Raw genomic sequence first — 17,260 nt, 5'->3', positions numbered from 1 at the left:
ATCCACGTGGAACTTAGAGAAAGCAGAGGTGAAGAGATCAGCTTCCATTTAGAAATGACTTGTCTTAATAACACAACCCCATAAAGTGAAGAGCCTGCAAAAAGCAAAAAATGCAAGCGATAAGTTGTTAAAGGTCTATGACCTTTAATTCCTAGGATCCAGAACATTATAAGGTCCCATTTACCTAGGCCAATGCACAAATGATTGGGAACAAACTGTTAGTTCCCAATTATTGCCTGCTTGTTCACCTGCATTGACATAAAGAAATTATTCTATGAATACTATGTATGGGGATGAATGACCACTAGTAAAATCATTTATTCCCATACAGATTAATTGTTTGTCAGAAGCCCATGTGTGTTTACATACTGTAGGGCAATTTGCTGCTGATAACCAACGTTTTTAGGTGCGACATGAATGATATTATCACCTGACAAATGAGCCTTTGTATAATAGATGGGGAAATTATTTGAAACGTACTGTGTTGTATGAATGTTTGTCCCTGATAATTGTCCTGATTTTTGGCCAATGTTAAAGTGTTCTCATTTTCCTCTAGTTAGTACTTATGGGAACCTTGCCATTGACATTGATTAAAGAAAACTTTTCATTAAATTGGATTAGTAAGAATTAAGAAACTTTATTTGCAAAGATAAAATGTTTAATAGAGTACACATTGAATGAATATGAGAAAAATATTGCATCATCCTCAAAGTTTGCATCATGATTGAATATCCTGTATATTCTAGGGCAGCAGCCAAGTTAAAAACATTTCTACTGGAAATGTGAAACATTAAAATAGCTGACAACACATTATGTAGCAAAAAATACTGTGAATAATATTAATAAAATGACATATTTGACTTACACATAAAGTGCAATTTAGCACTATATCTAAAGATTATTGTTTTGGGAAAAATCTATAATTGCATAAGTGGGTTAATTAAAAAGTAGAAAATTGATGTATTCAATTATGTATGAATTTACCAGTAATATCTAATAGAAGGAGGCCGTAATCATTTGGGAGCTTGTCTGTGGACATTAAGCCATGATGGAAGTAGCAAACATCAAAAGTAACAATGTAGCATTCATACTTCAAGGGATATTCCCATCTCATAAAGTAATGACATATCACTATAATTGTGGGGGGCCAACCTCTGGGACCACCACTAATGCTTAAAGGATTTTCAGCACTCATTCAATGCTGTAGCCCCTTCTGTGTTTCTCCTGCCCAGAGTTCCTTCCGGACACCCATTCACCTAAAAGGAGCTGTGTTGCAGTACCCCTGCAGAGCAAGAGGCAGGGTCACTGTCTAGAGAAAGATTGTTGAGGGAAGTTAAATATCGCTGCAGAGCTATAGGTAGGCCAGGCATATACTGTATTTTAAAATTTTGGGTATTCCACAATTTTTTTTACATCTTTCACCTTGACTTATAAGGTTTTTATTCATTTCCTAATTCACTAGAGATTACAAATATATAGAAATTTGCAGATGATTTATCAAAATAGACCCAATGGTCAGTCAGGTATAGATATTACTGAACTGTTATAATGAGAGTTTCTGGAGAACACTCTCACGATGTGCTCTACAACTCGGATCACTCCAAATCACCAGTTTCCAAGCTTCTACTGCCCACTGTTTGTACTTTTTTGAAAACTCGAGCATTGGCTTCTTATGATAATATTTAAGTCGATGTTTATTCACTTTTTTTCGGGCCACCATTCCAGACTTGTGTAATGCTTGTCGCACAGTACTGTAGTGGATGTCTGTAGTCTCACTCTTACAAACAGGGGCGGATTAAGTACATGATAGGCCCGGGACTGTCTACCCAACTTGGGCCCCCCACCTCCATTTTAGTTTAGTTTTTTTTGTATGAAAAGGCTGCGGTGCTTCATGAGCGCCACAGTCTCTTCCTAGGCCATATGACATCTTCAGACTAAAAAAAATACCCCAAATTGGGTCCTAAACTGAAAAATTTGGTCACCAAATTTAAAATACATATAATTATAATAAAAAAGACATGGAGGAGAATACAGCACCACATACCTCTTACATCCAGTGACATCTCCTAATCTACTAATATTCACTTCACGGACACTTATATTATTGCTATATACAGTGGGGGAAATAATTATTTGACCCCTCACTGATTTTGTAAGTTTGTCCAATGACAAAGAAATGAAAAGTCTCAGAACAGTATCATTTCAATGGTAGGTTTATTGTAACAGTGGCAGATAGCACATCAAAAGGAAAATCGAAAAAATAACTTTAAATAAAAGATAGCAACTGATTTGCATTTCATTGAGTGAAATAAGTATTTGAACCCTCTAACAAAAAAAGACTTAATACTTGGTGGAAAAACCCTTGTTTGCAAGCACAGAGGTCAAACGTTTCTTGTAATTGATGACCAAGTTTGCGCACATTTTAGGAGGAATGTTGGTCCACTCCTCTTTGCAGATCATCTCTAAATCCCTAAGGTTTCGAGGCTGTCTCTGTGCAACTCTGAGCTTGAGCTCCCTCCATAGGTTTTCGATTGGATTAAGGTCCGGAGACTGACTAGGCCACTCCATGACCTTAATGTGCTTCTTCTTGAGCCACTCCTTTGTTGCCTTTGCTGTATGTTTTGGGTCATTGTCGTGCTGGAACACCCATCCACGACCCATTTTCAGTTTCCTGGCAGAGGGAAGGAGGTTGTCGCTCAGGATTTCACGATACATGGCTCCGTCCATTTTCCCGTTTATGCGAATAAGTTGTCCTGTGCCCTTAGCAGAAAAACACCCCCAAAGCAAAATGTTTCCACCCCCATGCTTGACGGTGGGGACGGTGTTTTGGGGGTCATAGGCAGCATTTTTCTTCCTCCAAACACAGCGAGTTGAGTTAATGCCAAAGAGCTCTATTTTGGTCTCATCAGACCACAGCACCTTCTCCCAGTCACTCTCTGAATCATTCAGGTGTTCATTGGCAAACTTCAGACGGGCCTGCACATGTGCCTTCCTGAGCAGGGGGACCTTGCGAGCCCTGCAGGATTTTAATCCATTGCGGTGTAATGTGTTTCCAATGGTTTTCTTGGTGACTGTGGTCCCTGCTAATTTGAGGTCATTAACTAACTCCTCCCGTGTAGTTCTAGGATGCTTTTTCACCTTTCTCAGAACCATTGACACCCCACGAGGTGAGATCTTGCGTGGAGCCCCAGAGCGAGGTCGATTGATGGTCATTTTGTGCTCCTTCCATTTTCGAACAATCGCACCAACAGTTGTCACCTTCTCTCCCAGCTTCTTGCTAATGGTTTTGTAGCCCATTCCAGCCTTGTGCAGGTCTACAATTTTGTCTCTGACATCCTTGGACAGCTCTTTGGTCTTTCCCATGTTGGAGAGTTTGGAGTCTGCTTGATTGATTGATTCTGTGGACAGGTGTCTTTTATACAGGTGACTAGTTAAGACAGGTGTCCTTAATGAGGGTGACTAATTGAGTAGAAGTGTCTAACCACTCTGTGGGAGCCAGAACTCTTAATGGTTGGTAGAGGTTCAAATACTTATTTCACTCAATGAAATGCAAATCAGTTGCTATCTTTTATTTAAAGTTATTTTTTCGATTTTCCTTTTGATGTGCTATCTGCCACTGTTACAATAAACCTACCATTGAAATGATACTGTTCTGAGACTTTTCATTTCTTTGTCATTGGACAAACTTACAAAATCAGTGAGGGGTCAAATAATTATTTCCCCCACTGTATCTAATTTTTCTCAGAGATTTTTATGGGCAACTAAGCCAGTTCTGCTTTACACCAGTTTGATAAATTACACCAAATGTTCCTATAGTGTCCACAACAGCTATAATGTCCCCTAGAGTGCCCCCAGTAATAATAACACCCTCTATTGTGGTCCAGGCAATAATCCATGTATAGTGTCCCCAAAAATAATAGCATTGCCCCTACAGTGCCTCCCCAATAGCAACACCCCCATATAGTAATTTCCACCACACTGCCCCATATAGTAATCCCCCCATACAGTGATTTCCCCCAAACTGCCCCATATAGTAGTTTGCCCCCACACATTAATTCCCCCTACATAGTAATTTGCCCCACACAGTAATTTCCCCCAAACTGCCCCATATAGTAGTTTGCCCCCACACAGTAATTCCCCCTACATTGTAATTTGCCCTCACACTGCCCCTACATAGTAATTTTCACAACACTGCCCAATATAGTAATTTCCACCCCACTGCCCCCACATTTAAAAAAATTAAAAGCTAAATACTCACCTATCTCCAGGGCCAGACGCTTGCTCGCAGAGGAAGGCGGGATGAGGCAGTGCTGCTTCCCAGGACAGGCGCGCAATGACGTCATCACGCACGCCTGCGCCTAATAGCACACTGACCAATTAGGGAATGTGAGAACAGGTTGTAATTTACAGTATACCAGAAAAAAAAAAGATTGTTCCATCACCAGGAACAAAACAGTAACAATGTAGTTACATGCCAAGATTCTGCACTAATCATATTAAGAATCAAATTAATCATATGCTCAATAGTTGCAAGTCCAATTTATCTATGAGATGACCAAGATGATTGTCTATAAAATGATGGGAGTCTCACATTTGAAGCTGTAGTGGATGGTGAGATATGGAGCCTGAAAGTCAAAAGTTTAAAACATTACCCTTTTGCTCATCAGTGTATATTGGCAGCTGTGAGACCATATCTAGACAGGCCTGTATATTTCCAAATCATGTCCAATCAACTGAATTTAACACAAGTGGATGGCAATCAAGGTGCAGAAACATCTCAAAGATGATCAACAGAAGTGGGAAGACCGAGGAGATACAATTCAATTGTAATAGTAAAGCAGGGATGGCCAACCTGAGGCTCTCCAGATGTTGCAAAACTACAACTCCCAGCATGCCCAGACTGCCTACAGTTATCAGCCTACAGCAAAGCATGGTGGGAGTTGTAGTTTTACAACAGCTGGAGAGCCACAGGTTGGCCAGCCCTGTAGTAAAGGGTCTGAATACCTTTTAATACATTAGCAAATATTTTAAAAATTACAGAATGTTTTTATGTGCTCATTGTGGGGTATTTAGTGCAGAATGACTGGGAAAACTTGTTTTTTTTTATATTTTTTTATTTAAGCACAAGGCCACAACTTAACAACATGTGAAAAATGTGAAAGGGTCTGAAGACTTTCTGAATGCATTCTATTTACTGTATTATTGTATTGTAGGTAGAGTTGCTGTTTTAGGCTAGTTTCACACTAGCGGCAGGGGACTCCGGCAAGCTGTTCCGGCAGGTGAATAGCCTGTCGGATCCGTCCTGCCGCTAGTTCACGTGTGCCTTCGGACTCCTGCTCCGTCACCAGTGACTATAATGGGGGTGGGGCGGAGTTCCAGCGGCGGCCTCACGGCAGCGCATGCCGAGAGGCGGCCGAACTAAAAGTTCTGTGCTGCATTTCTGACAGTCCAATAAAACCGCCAAATACTGCAGTTTCATTTTTTGCTGAAACATTCTATTTTTTGTTGCTAGAAAGTACATTTGCGGACTATGCTGCGTTCCTGTCAGTCAAATAAAACCATTAAATACCGCTGTTACATTTTTGGGCTTCAAATTCCCATTTTTGGGTGTAAAGTACCTCTGAGACCTGCACATGTGACAGGCATGCAGATAAATTTAGCAAATCCATCTTTTCCATTGTAGGGTTGACATATCTACCATTTTTTATGTCGAAAAGTCCTGTGCTTAATTTGTGAGAGTGAAATATAATAACAGTTAAATCCATTTGTTTCATTTAGGGTTAAACCCTTTTTTTAGGGCAATAAAGTACCTTTTTACCTGTGCTGCATTTCTGGTAGTTAAAGAAATACAGTTCAATCTAACTGTTTCATTGTTTGTGAGAAAAAACCTTTTTCTTGGCAATAAAGTACCTTTGCTGCCTGCACTGCATAGCAGACCGGGCAATAAGTTTAAAAAATTTGTCTGTTCCATTGTTGGGTGACATTAACCCATTTTTCCCGAGAAAAAACCCCTGCTCTGCCTAGGTGACAGGGACCTAAATTTCTAACATTCATCTGTTCCATTGTTGGGTGACATTAACCCATTTTGGGCATCAAAAAATTCCAGCTCTGCATTGTTCACAAGGAACTTAATTTAGTAAAAACGTCTATTATTTGGATGAGTAACCGCAGAAAATGAGGAGAGCATCAAACAAGGGACATGGCCCTGGTCGTGGTGCTGCTGGTGTTGGTGGAGCTCCTGGTGCGGGGAGAGGACATGGTCGATCTGTGCCAGCTACACGCCCAAGTGAAACACCTTTCTCAGGTGCGAGTAGGCGACAGAACCTTCAGCATTATTTGGAAGGGCCGAATGCGGCTCTACGAATGGTGAGGCCAGAACAAGTACAGACAATAGTAGATTGGATGGCTGACAGTGCCTCCAGTTCCTTCACATTTTCGCCCACCCAGTCCCCTGCTGAATACTCAGAGTTGGCACCTGCAGCCCATGGCCATCAGTCTTTCACCTTACCCCCTTGCAAATCAGCCAAGCAGTCTTAGCCCCAAGTCATGCAGCAGTCTCTTCTGCTTTTTGATGACTCTGCTAGCAGGGTTTTCCAGGGCCATTCCCATAGCCCTGCCCCAGAAGTGGAAGAGATTGATGGCACCGATGCCCAACCACTTATGTTTCAGGATGAGTACATGGGAGGACCACAGCAGCACGTCTCAGAAAATGACGAAACACAGGTGCCAACCAGCTGTGGCTTTCAGCAGTGTGCAGACCGACAAGGAGAGCAGGGGTGAGGACTGGGTGGAAGATGATGTGGAGGAAGATGAGGTCCTCAACCCCACATGGAATCAAGGTCATGCGAGTGACATGTGCAGTTTGGAGGAAGAGGCGGTGGTCTCACAGAGGCACCAGCACAGCAAAAGAGGGAGCAGGGTGCAAAAGCATCTGTTACATTCTTGGGTGACATTTTACCATTTTTGCCGTGAATAAACCCCTGCTCTGCATAGGTGACAGAGACCTAAATTTCTAAAAATCGTCTGTTACATTCTCAGGTGACATTTTACATTTTTTTCCGTATACAAACCCCTGCTCTGCATAGGTGACAGGGACCTAATTTTTGAAAAATCGTCTGTTCAATTGGTGGGTGACATGAACCCAGTTTTGCCATAAATAAACCTCTGCTCTGCATAGGTGACAGGGACCTTAATTTCTAAAAATTGTCTGTTACATTCTTGAGTGATATTTAAAAAGTTTTGCCATATACAAACCCCTGTTCTGCATAGGTTACAAGGACCTAATTTTTTTGAAATAATCAGTTCCATTGGTTGGTAACATTAATCCAGTTTTGCCGTGAATAAACCCCTGCTCTGCATAGGTGACAGGAACCTAAATTTCTAAAAATCGTCTGTTAAATTCTCAGGACTGGGAAATGAGTAGCTCGGCATCCAACCGTGTGCAAATGGGGTCTTTCATGCTGTCATGTCTGTTGAGGGACCCTTGTATAAAAAGGATGAAGGAGAACGACCTGTACTGGGTGGCCACGCTACTAGACCCCCGGTATAAGCAGAAAGTGGCAGAAATGTTACCAAATCACCAGAAGTCAGAAAGGATGCAGCAGTTCAAAACCAAACTAAAAAATATGCTTTACACAGCTTATAAGGGGGATGTCACAGCACAATGGGACTCTAACAGGGGAAGAGGTGAAAGTAATCCTCCTCCTACCACGACCACGGCGGAAAGGACAGGACGCTTTACAGATGTGTTGTTGATGGAGGACATGCAGAGCTTTTTCAGTCTTACACATCGCCACAGCCCTTCAGGATCCAGCCTTAGAGAACGACTCGACCGACAGGTAGCAGACTACCTCGCCTTAACTGCAGATATCGACACTCTGAGGAGCAATGAACCCCTTGACTACTGGGTGTGCAGTCTTGACCTGTGGCCTGAACTATCCCAGTTTGCGATAGAACTTCTGTCCTGCCCCGCTTCAAGTGTCCTGTCAGAAAGGACCTTCAGTGCAGCAGGGGGCATTGTCACTGACAAAAGAAGTCGCCTCGGTCAAAAAAGTGTTGATTACCTCACCTTCATTAAGATGAATGAGGCATGGATCCGAAGGGACTGACAGTGGGGGATACGTTTGACTAACAAAAGACCTGATGACATGCCTTGGCCTCAAAATGGTCCCCACGCTGCTGTATTTAATGTCTGCATACCGGATGACTTTCGTGAATTGTCCGCCACCAACTAGGGTTCAAGCCACAATGTTTTAGTCACCTTTCTGCCTGGAAAACATCAATTTTTCCGGCCGCTGCTACAACAGCGGCTGCAACAGTACCAAATTTTTCAGGCATGTGTACATGCCTAATTTTTCTGGCCTCTAGTGCTGCACTGTGGCTGCAAAAACAAAACAAAAAAAAGGCACATACATGTGTCAATTCCCCTTTGTGATTAATACCTTGTTGTGGCGAAGGGGCTTGCGTATCACAATGAAGCGATCATCACCTCTATGAGTGTGTTGGCAATGTTGCCACACCCCAGATAAGGCCGTTGCTTCATTATGATCAGACTAAAAGCGATCGGCTGGATAATTTTTCATGGAAAAAACATTATTATTTTTTTATTTATATTTTTAAAGTTGTATGGGTTTTTAATACATAAAATAAACTATTAAGAGACTTTATTATGATTTTTTTATTAGAAATAAAGCAGACAATTTAAAAAATCCCCATCAATCCCAATACAAATCTAGTCTAGAGCTCAGAACAAAATTATTTCATAATGTCGTTAATTCGACAAGGATTAATCAATTCGACACATGTCCCTGGATAGGGGGACGTAACAGGGATTAAACTGATGAGAATAGTACTACAAAAAATACCACTCATATCGGGTGTGACAGTAAATTGCACGGCGCAGACGCAGTAACCGTGGTGTGGATTCAAACAAAGGGGAGGGAGCCAGCGTTTTTTTAGCCATCTCCCCGTTCGAAAAATCAATTTAATAAATGGACCCCAGATTGGGGACGTCACGTAACAGGGATTAAACTGATGAGAATAGTACTACAGAAAATACCACTCATATCAGGTGTGACAGTAAATTGCACGGCACAGACGCAGTGACCATGGCGTGGATTCAAACAAAGGGGAGGGAGCAAGCGTTTTTTTAACCATCTCCCCGTTCAAAAAATCAATTTAATTCACCTTTCGGGGACCCTTGGTGTTGTATGTGGCTGGTTGGAGGAAGAAACCTTCAATGACATCAACGGGACATGGCTAGCTTGGTATCCAACCTTGTGCAAATGGGAAGTTTGCGGTTGGGCAAATGGACTGTTTGCGGTTGTTTGCGGTGCATTAAAAGGGGAGTTTGGTCTGTCAATATCTGCGAAGCGGGCGTAACCCTTACACTACCTGATCGATACAACATCATACTTGATCGTATACACACACTGGATGTTTTAAACCACGTTGTTAAAAAATTTTTAGGTTTCTTAGGTGATTTATGCCCTTTATGGATTAAAATCCAACTCTGCGTCAACTATGTAATTTTCCATGGGAGTTTTGCCATGGATCCCCCTCCGGCATGCCGCAGTCCAGGTGTTAGTTCCCTTTAAACACTGTGGCTAGAAAGAGTCCCTGTGGGTTTTAAAATTCGCCTGCCTATTGAAGTTAATGGCGGTTCGCCCGTTCGCGAACATTTGCAGAAATTTGCGTTCGCCGTTCGCGAACGGAAAATTTTATGTTCGCGACATCACTAGTGGTTTCTATTATGTAAGCCTCACAAAGAGACTTCAGACCTGAACTGGTCCTAAAAAAGTGGGTTTTAGAAATTTTCTGAAAAATTTAAAGATTTGCTTCTGAACTTCTAAGCCTTTTAACGTCCCCCAAAAATAAAATGGCATTCCCAAAATGATCCAAACATAAAGTAGACATATGGGGGAATTTAAATTAATAACTATTTTTGGATGTATTACTATGTATTATAGAAGTAGAGAAATTGAAACTTGGAAATTTGCAAATTTTTCCAAATGTTTGGTAAATTTTTATATTTTTTATAAATAAAAATTATTTTCTTTTACTCCATTTTACCCGTGTCATGAAGTACAATATGTGACAAAAAAACAATTCCAGAATAGCCTGGATAAGTAAAAGCGTTTTAAAGTTATTCACACATATAGTGATACTGGTAAGATTTGCAAAAAATTGCCTGGTCCTTAAGGTGAAAATGAGCACGGTTTTTAAGGGGTTTAAGGTTTGGGTAGGTTTGGGTATGCCTGCTTCCACAAAATAAAGATTGAGGGGTGCGATATGCCTGCTTCCACCAAATATTGATTAAGGGGTTCTATATACCTGCTTCCACAAAATACAGATTGAGGGGTGCAATATACCTGCTTCCACCAAATATCAATTAAGGCCTGAGATACACCTGCCGCTATAAAATACTGATTGAGGGGTGCGATACACCTGCCTCAACGAAATATTGAATAAGGGATTCTATATACCTGTTTCCACAAAATACTGATTGAGGCCTACGATACACCTGCTTCCACCAAATATTGATTGAGGCCTGCGATGCACCTGCTTTCACAAAATACAGATTAATCGGTTTGAATTACCTGCTTCAACAAAATACAGATTGAAGGGTGTGATATACCTGCTTCCACCAAATATTGATAAGGGGTTCAATATTCCTGCTTCTGCAAAATACTGATTGAGGGTTGCGATATACCTGCTTCCACCAAATATTGATTAGGGGGTTCTATATACCTGCTTCCACAAAATACTGATTGAGGGTTGCGATATACCTGCTTCCACCAAATATTGATTAGGGGGTTCTATATTCCTGTTTCCACAAAATATTGATTGAGGCCTGCAATACACCTGCTTCCACAAAATAATGATTGAGGGGTGCAATATACCTGCTTCCGCAAAATACTGATTAAGGGGTTTGATAAAACTTCTTCCACAAAATACTGATTGAGGGGTGCGATATACCTGCTTCCACCAAATATTGATTAAGGGGTTCGATATACCTGCTTCCACAAAATATAAATTGAGGGGTGCGATTTACCTGCTTCAACCAAATATCAATTGAGGCCTAAGTTACACCTGCTTCTAGAAAATACTGATTAAGGGGTGCGATACACCTGCCTCCACCAAATATTAATTAAGGGGTTCTATTTACCTGTTTCCACAAAATACTGATTGAGGGGTGCAATATACCTGCTGCCACCAAATACAGATTGAGGCCTACGATACACCTGCTTTCACCAAATATTGATTGAGTCCTTCGAAACACCTGCTTCCACAAAATTCTGATTGAAGGGTGTGATATACTTGCTTCCGCAAAATACTGATTAAGGGGTTTGATATACGTGCTTCCACAAAATACAAATTGAAGGGTGCAATATACCTGCTTCCACCAAATATTAATTATGGGGTTCAATATACCTGCTTCCACAAAATACTGATTGAGGGGTGCGACATACCTGCTTCCACCAAATATTGATCGAGGCCTGCGATACACCTGCTTTCACAAAAACTGTTCGAAGGGTGCAATACAACGGCTTCCACCAAATATTGATTAAGGGGTTCAATATACCTGCTTCCACAAAATACTGATTGAGGGGTGCGACATACCTGCTTCCACAAAATACTGATTGAGGGGTGCAATATACCTGCTGCCACCAAATACTGATTGAGGCCTACGATATACCTGCTTCCACCAAATATTTATTGAGGCCTTCAATAAACCTGCTTCCACAAAATTCTGATTGAAGGGTGCGATATACTTGCTTTTGCAAAATACTGATTAAGGGGTTTGATATATGTGTTTTTACAAAATACAGATTGAAGGGTGCAATATACCTACTTCCACCAAATATTGATTAAGGGGTTCAATATACCTGCTTCCACAAAATACTGATTGAGGGGAGCGACATACCTGCTTCCACCAAATATTGATTATGGGGTTCTATATACATGCTTCCACAAAATACAGATTGAGGGGTGCGATATACCTGTTCCCACCAAATATTGATCGATGCCTGCGATACACCTGCTTCCACAAAAAAATGATTGAAGGGTGCAATACAACGGCTTCCATCAAATATTGATTAAGGGGTTCCCTGTTTTCACAAAATACTGATTGAGGGGTGCAATATACCTGCTGCCACCAAATACTGATTGAGGCCTACGATATACCTGCTTCCACCAAATATTTATTGAGGCCTTCAATAAACCTGCTTCCACAAAATTCTGATTGAAGGGTGCGATATACTTTCTTTTGCAAAATACTGATTAAGGGGTTTGATATATGTGCTCTTACAAAATACAGATTGAAGGGTGCAATATACCTACTTCCACCAAATATTGATTAAGGGGTTCAATATACCTGCTTCCACAAAATACTGATTGAGGGGAGCGACATACCTGCTTCCACCAAATATTGATTATGGGGTTCTATATACATGCTTCCACAAAATACAGATTGAGGGGTGCGATATACCTGTTCCCACCAAATATTGATCGAGGCCTGCGATACACCTGCTTCCACAAAAAAATGATTGAAGGGTGCAATACAACGGCTTCCACCAAATATTGATTAAGGGGTTCCCTGTTTCCACAAAATATTGATTGAGGGTTGCGATACCTGCTTCCACCAAATACTGATGGAGGACTGCAATACGCCTGCTTCCACAAAATAATGATTGAGGGGTGCGATAAACCTGCTTCCACAAAACACTGATTAAGGGGCTTGATATACCTCCTTCCACAAAATACTGATTGAGGGGTGCGATATACCTGCTTTAACAAAATACTGAAAAAGGGGTTTGATATACCTGCTTCCACAAAATACAGATTGAGGGTCGTGATATACCTGCTTCCACCAAATATTGATTAAGGGGTTCTTTATACCTGCTTCCACAAAATACTGTTTAAGAGGATTAATATACCTGCATCCACAAAATATTGATTGAGGCTTGTGATATACCTGCTTCTGCAAAATACTGAATAAGGGGTTTGATTTACCTGGTTCCACCAAATATTGATCGAGGCCTGCGATACCCCTCCTTCCACAAAATACTGCTTAAGGGGATTGATATACCTGTTTCCACCAAATATTGATTGAGGCCTGCGAAACACCTGCTTCCACCAAATACTGATTAAGGGGTTCTATATACCTGTTTCCACAAAATACTGATTGAGTGTTGCGATATACCTTCTTCCATCAAGTACTGATTGAGGCCTGCAATACACCTGCTTCCACCAAATACTGATTAAGGGGTTCTATATACCTGCATCCACAAAATATTGATTGAGGCTTGTGATATACCTGCTTCCGCAAAATACCTAATAAGGGGTTTGATTTACCTGGTTCCACCAAATATTGATTGAGGTCTGCGATACCCCTCCTTCCACAAAATACTGCTTAAAGGGATTGATGTACCTGTTTCCACCAAATATGGATTGAGGCCTGCGAAACACCTGCTTCCACCAAATACTGATTAAGGGGTTTGATATAACTGCTTCCACAAAATACTGATTAAGGGGTGCGATATACCTTCTTCCACCAAATATTAATTAAGGGGCTCTATATATCATCTTCCGCAAAATACAGATTGAGGGGTGCCATATACCTGCTTCCACCAAATATTGAATGAGGCCTGCGATATACCTGTTTCCACAAAATACAGATTGATGGGCGCGATATACCTCCTTCTACAAAATACTGATTAAGGGGTTTGATATACCCGCTTCCACAATATAGATTGAGGGGTGCAAAATACCTGCTTCCACCAAATATTGATTAAGGGGTTTTATTTGCCTGCTTCTAGAAAATATTAAGCGGTCATTACCCTGCCGATTTTAGAGTAAAATAAAATGAATTTAGAATATAACGAACATTGGAATTTGCAAATATTTGACGAATATTCTACAAAATATTCTCAAAATATCGGAAATTCGAATATGACCCCTGCCGCTCATGATTACCACAAAACACTGAGGCCTGCGATACACCTGCTCCCACAAAATACTGATTAAGGGGTTTTTATGCCTGCTTCCACAAAATACAGATTAAGGGGTGCAATATACCTGCTTCCACCAAATATTGATTAAGGGGTTCAATATACTTGCTTCCACAAAATAGTGATTAAGGGGTGTGATATACCTGCTTCCACTAAATATTGATTAAGGGGTTCTATATACCTGCTTCCATAAAATATAGATTGAGGGGTGCGATATATCTGCTTCCACCAAATATTGACTGAGGCCTGCGATACACATGCTTCCAGATAATACTGATTGAGGGGTGCGATACACCTGCTTCCACAAAATATTGATTAAGGGGTTCTATATACCTGTTTCCACAAAATACCGATTGAGGGGTGCGATATAGCCACTTCCACCAAATACTGATTAAGGCCTGAGATACACCTTCTTCCACCAAATACTGATTAAAGGGAACCTGTCAACGGGATTTTGTGTATAGAGCTAAGGACATGGATTGCTAGATGGCCGCTAGCACATCTGCAATATCCAGTCCCCATAGCTCTGTGTGCTTTTATTGTGTAAAAAAAACGATTTGATACATATGCAAATTAACCTGAGATGAGTCCTGTATGTGAGATGAGTCAGGGACAGGACTCATCTCAGGTTAATTTGCATATGTATCAAATCGTTTTTTTTTACACAATAAAAGCACACAGAGCTATGGGGACTGGATATTGCGGATGTGCTAGCAGCCATCTAGCAACCCATGTCCTCATCTCTATACACAAAATCCCGGTGACAGGTTCCCTTTAAAGCCTGCGATACACCTGCTTCCACAAAATACTGATTGAGGGGTACGATATACCTGTTTCCGCAAAATACTGATTAAGGCTTTTATATACCTGCTTTCACAAAATACTGATTGAGGGGTGCGATATACCTGCTTCCATTAAATATTGATTAAGGAGTTCTATGTACATGCTTCGACAAAATACTGATTGAGGGGGTGCGATACACCTGCTTCCACCAAATATTGATTAGGATGTTCTATATAACAGCTTCCACCAAATACTGATTGAGACCTGCGATATACCTGCTTCCACAAAATACCGATTGAGGGGTGCGGTATACCTGCTTTCACAAAATACTGATTAAGGGGCTTGATATACCTCCTTCAACAAAATACTGATTGAGGAGTGTGATATGACTGCTTCAACAAAATACTGAATAAGGGGTTTGATATATCTGCTTCCACAAAATACAGATTGAGGGTTGCGATATACCTGCTTTCACCAAATATTGATTAATGGGTTCTTTATACCTGCTTCCACAAAATACTGATTAAGGGGATTGATATACCTGTTTCCACAAAATATTGATTGAGGCTTGTGATATACCTGCTTCCGCAAAATACTGAATATGGGGTTTGATTTACCTGGTTCCACCAAATATTGATTGAGGCCTGCGATACCCCTCCTTCCACAAAATACTGCTTAAGGGGATTGATGTACCTGTTTGCACCAAATATTGATTGAGGCCTGCGAAACACCTGCTTCCACCAAATACTGATTAAGGGGTTTGATATAACTGCTTCCACAAAATACTGATTAAGGGGTGCGATATACCTTCTTCCACCAAATATTAATTAAGGGGCTCTATATATCATCTTCCGCAAAATACAGATTGAGGGGTGCCATATACCTGCTTCCACCAAATATTGAATGAGGCCTGCGATATACCTGTTTCCACAAAATACAGATTGATGGGCGCGATATACCTCCGTCTACAAAATACTGATTAAGGGGTTTGATATACCCGCTTCCACAATATAGATTGAGGGGTGCAAAATACCTGCTTCCACCAAATATTGATTAAGGGGTTTTATTTGCCTGCTTCTAGAAAATATTAAGCGGTCATTACCCTGCCGATTTGCGAGTAAAATAAAATGAATTTAGAATATAACGAACATTGGAATTTGCTAATATTTGACGAATATTCTACAAAATATTCTCAAAATATCGGAAATTACAATATGACCCCTGCCGCTCATGATTACCACAAAACACTGATTGAGGCCTGCGATACACCTGTTCCCACAAAATACTGATTAAGGGGTTTTTATGCCTGCTTCCACAAAATACAGATTAAGGGGTGCAATATACCTGCTTCCACCAAATATTGATTAAGGGGTTCAATATACCTGCTTCCACAAAATAGTGATTAAGGGGTGTGATATACCTGCTTCCACTAAATATTGATTAAGGGGTTCTATATACCTGCTTCCATAAAATATAGATTGAGGGGTGCGATATATCTGCTTCCGCCAAATATTGACTGAGGCCTGCGATACACATGCTTCCAGATAATACTGATTGAGGGGTGCGATACACCTGCTTCCACAAAATATTGATTAAGGGGTTCTATATACCTGTTTCCACAAAATACCGATTGAGGGGTGCGATATAGCCACCAAATACTGATTAAGGCCTGAGATACACCTGCTTCCACCAAATACTGATTAAAGCCTGCGATACACCTGCTTCCACAAAATACTTATTGAGGGGTACGATATACCTGTTTCCGCAAAATACTGATTAAGGCTTTTATATACCTGCTTTCACAAAATACTGATTGAGGGGTGCGATATACCTGCTTCCACTAAATATTGATTAAGGAGTTCTATGTACATGCTTCGACAAAATACTGATTGAAGGGGTGCGATACACCTGCTTCCACCAAATATTGATTAAGATGTTCTATATAACAGCTTCCACCAAATACTGATTGAGACCTGCGATATACCTGCTTCCACAAAATACCGATTGAGGGGTGCGATATGCCTTCTTTCACAAAATGCTGATTAAGGGGCTTGATATACCTCCTTCCACAAAATACTGATTGAGGAGTGTGATATGACTGCTTCAACAAAATACTGAATAAGGGGTTTGATATACCTGCTTCCACAAATTACAGATTGAGGGTTGCGATATACCTGCTTTCACCAAATATTGATTAATGGGTTCTTTATACCTGCTTCCACAAAATACCGATTAAGGGGTTTGTTATACCTGCTTCCACCAAATATTGATTGAGGCCTGCGATACCCCTGCTTCCACAAAATATTGATAAAGGGGATTGATATACCTGTTTCCACCTAATATTGATTGAGGCCTGCGATACACCTGCTTCCACAAAATACTGATTGAGGCCTGCGATACACCTGCTCCCACAAAATACTGATTGAGGGGTGCAATATACCTGCTTCCACAAAATACTCATTAAG

Source organism: Bufo gargarizans, chromosome 3 (genome assembly GCF_014858855.1).
Source record: "Bufo gargarizans isolate SCDJY-AF-19 chromosome 3, ASM1485885v1, whole genome shotgun sequence".
In the NCBI taxonomy this organism is placed as follows: Eukaryota; Metazoa; Chordata; class Amphibia; order Anura; family Bufonidae; genus Bufo; species Bufo gargarizans.
The sequence above is the reverse complement of the archived record's forward strand: the minus strand, read 5'-3'. Positions refer to the sequence as shown.